Source organism: Folsomia candida, unplaced genomic scaffold (assembly GCF_002217175.1).
Source record: "Folsomia candida strain VU population unplaced genomic scaffold, ASM221717v1 Fcan01_Sc026, whole genome shotgun sequence".
Taxonomy (NCBI): domain Eukaryota; kingdom Metazoa; phylum Arthropoda; class Collembola; order Entomobryomorpha; family Isotomidae; genus Folsomia; species Folsomia candida.
Genome location: NW_019091218.1, coordinates 1,163,659 through 1,165,880, shown reverse-complemented (window position 1 = coordinate 1,165,880; position 2,222 = coordinate 1,163,659). Strand labels below are relative to the sequence as shown.

The following is a 2,222-nucleotide window of genomic DNA, read 5'->3' as shown; positions in this document are numbered from 1 at the left end:
GCATGCGGGAAGGTGCCCTCTGTTACACATGTGAACGGCGATGGTGTTGTCAGTGTAGTTGTTAGTGCTGTTGTGGGTAGGTTAGTGGTTGTTGGTTGGTCGGTGGTTGTTGGTAGGTCTGTGGTGGTTGGTAGATCTGTGGTTGTTGGTAGATGTGTGGTTGTGGGTTGGTCTGTGGTTGTTGGTAGGTCTGAGGTCGTAGGTAGATCTGTGGTGGTTGATAGATCTGTGGTTGTGGTTTTGTCTGTGGTTGTTAGTAGATCTGTGGTTGTTGGTAGATCTGTGCTTGTTGGTACATCTGTGCTTGTTGGTAGATCTGTGGTTGTTGGTGATTCCAGGGCAATTCATAGCAGGCGATTCATAGCCACATAGCTCGTAGCATAAAATTCATAGCACGTACATACCATAGTCGTTATGACTGATAGTAGTATCCATACATAGCGCATCTTTTCGTAGCACGTACAATACATATTTATATCGCTACGTAGCAATACATAGTGATAAACCAAATCCGAAATTTTATCAACTGACTAAACAAATAATTTTTGACTTGAGTCAAAGGTTATGCCCCTGCTTTATCCGTTTATCCATCTGGCTATAGCCAACATAACCTTCGTTAAACTCATCTTATTCACTTGAATTTTTTTACAAATATTTAGACTGGGTCATATTACAGCGGTGTGAGTCATGGGTTTAGTGCTGAATATTCGAAAAATAGCTCACAATAAGTTCAAATAAATCTCTACTTGGTCCATTTTTGGACAAACTCATCAATGATCCATCGATGGACTATCTCGTGCATAAATAAGATACGCTTTTACTGCTCTTTGAATGCAAATATCTCTGCCAAACGTGCCCATTGAGAGATCGTGTCTTTTACAAATTTCATACTAATTAAATAAATTTGCGATTGATTGACACAAAATTGCTCAAAATTCTGAAAGCATACGCTGGGAGTTGTGTAAGATTTGGGATCCAAAACGTACAAAATCTTATGTTGAAGGTGGCGATTTTTAATTTTAGGTGAAAAAAACACTATGAATTGTACTGCTATGAATCGTATTAATCTATCAGATATAATAGCTTCAAAAACTATGTGCTACGAGTTGTAGCATGCTACGAATTGTATTTTTGCTATGAATTGTATCTGCTACGAATTTCATGCTATGAACCGTCTGGCACCCGTTGTTGGTAGATCTGTGGTTGTTGGTAGATCTGTGGTTGTTGGTAGATCCGTGGTTGTTGGTAGATTTGTGGTTGTTGGTAGATCTGTGGTTGTTGGTAGATCTGTGGTTGTTGGTAGATCTGTGGTTGTTGGTAGATCTGTGGTTGTTGGTAGATCTGTGGTTGTTGGTAGATCTGTGGTTGTGGGTTGGTCCGTGCTTGTTGGTAGATCTATGGTTGTTGGTAGGTCTGTGGTCGTGGGTTGGTCTGTGGTTGTTGGTTGATCTGTGGTTGTTGGTTGGTCTGTGGTCGTGGTTAGGTATGTGGTCGTGGGTAGGTCTGTGGTCGTGGACAGGACTGTGGTTGTAGGTTGCTCAGTTGTTGGTGACTCAGTGGTTACTGCGTCAGTAGTTGAAGGCTCAGTTGTTTGTGGCTGAGTTGTTGGTGATTCTGTTGTTGGCGCAGTTGTGTCTAAAATTTGGTAGACTCGTGATTTCTCTTTACAAAATTGAAGGAATTGAAAAATTACCTGGAAAGGCTGCGCATGCGCCTGGTGGATCCTCAAAATAACCTCCTGAAGAGCATTGAGCACGATCGAGGTACCAATAATCACATTGGCAAGTGGGGTCAGGAATCAAGAAGCATTGATAATACCAAGTTTAGTGTACACATAATTAGTCAATATTTATATAAACGTATCAAGTAAATTAATTAAAAAAATTACATATCGTTCGGGTCCGCGAAAGGGGCCGTGGGGTCGCCACTCGGTGGGCACAAGGTCTCGTTGGTAGGATCAACCAAAATACCAATCTCCAAAATCCTTGAGTGATTGTTCTGGGCAACGCTTTTTGTTAAAGTGTCGTCCACCAAAATTGTTGCCAGCACAAATACCTAAATTCGCATAGAAGAGTGTGGATTAAATTCCGTTGATAAATTTATTTCAAGTTGCTTGCACAGACGTGAGAATTTTAAGTAATGCATGAGACTCACGAATAATGCAGTTTTGCAAATTAATTGAACCCCCATTTTGCTTTCTGTGTTTCGTTGCACTTCCAACG

The 2,222-nt window shown here is 41.0% G+C and overlaps 1 long non-coding RNA gene across 1 annotated transcript; it reads right to left on the bottom strand.

Annotated features, from left to right (window-relative positions):
* Positions 1 to 1,264: 1,264 nt before the first annotated feature.
* Positions 1,265 to 2,222, bottom strand: LOC118438817. The gene is made up of 4 exons (XR_004837078.1): positions 2,155 to 2,222; positions 1,889 to 2,055; positions 1,694 to 1,738; positions 1,265 to 1,635 (listed from the first exon to the last, which is right to left on the bottom strand). It is a non-coding gene; the product is annotated as an uncharacterized LOC118438817 (long non-coding RNA).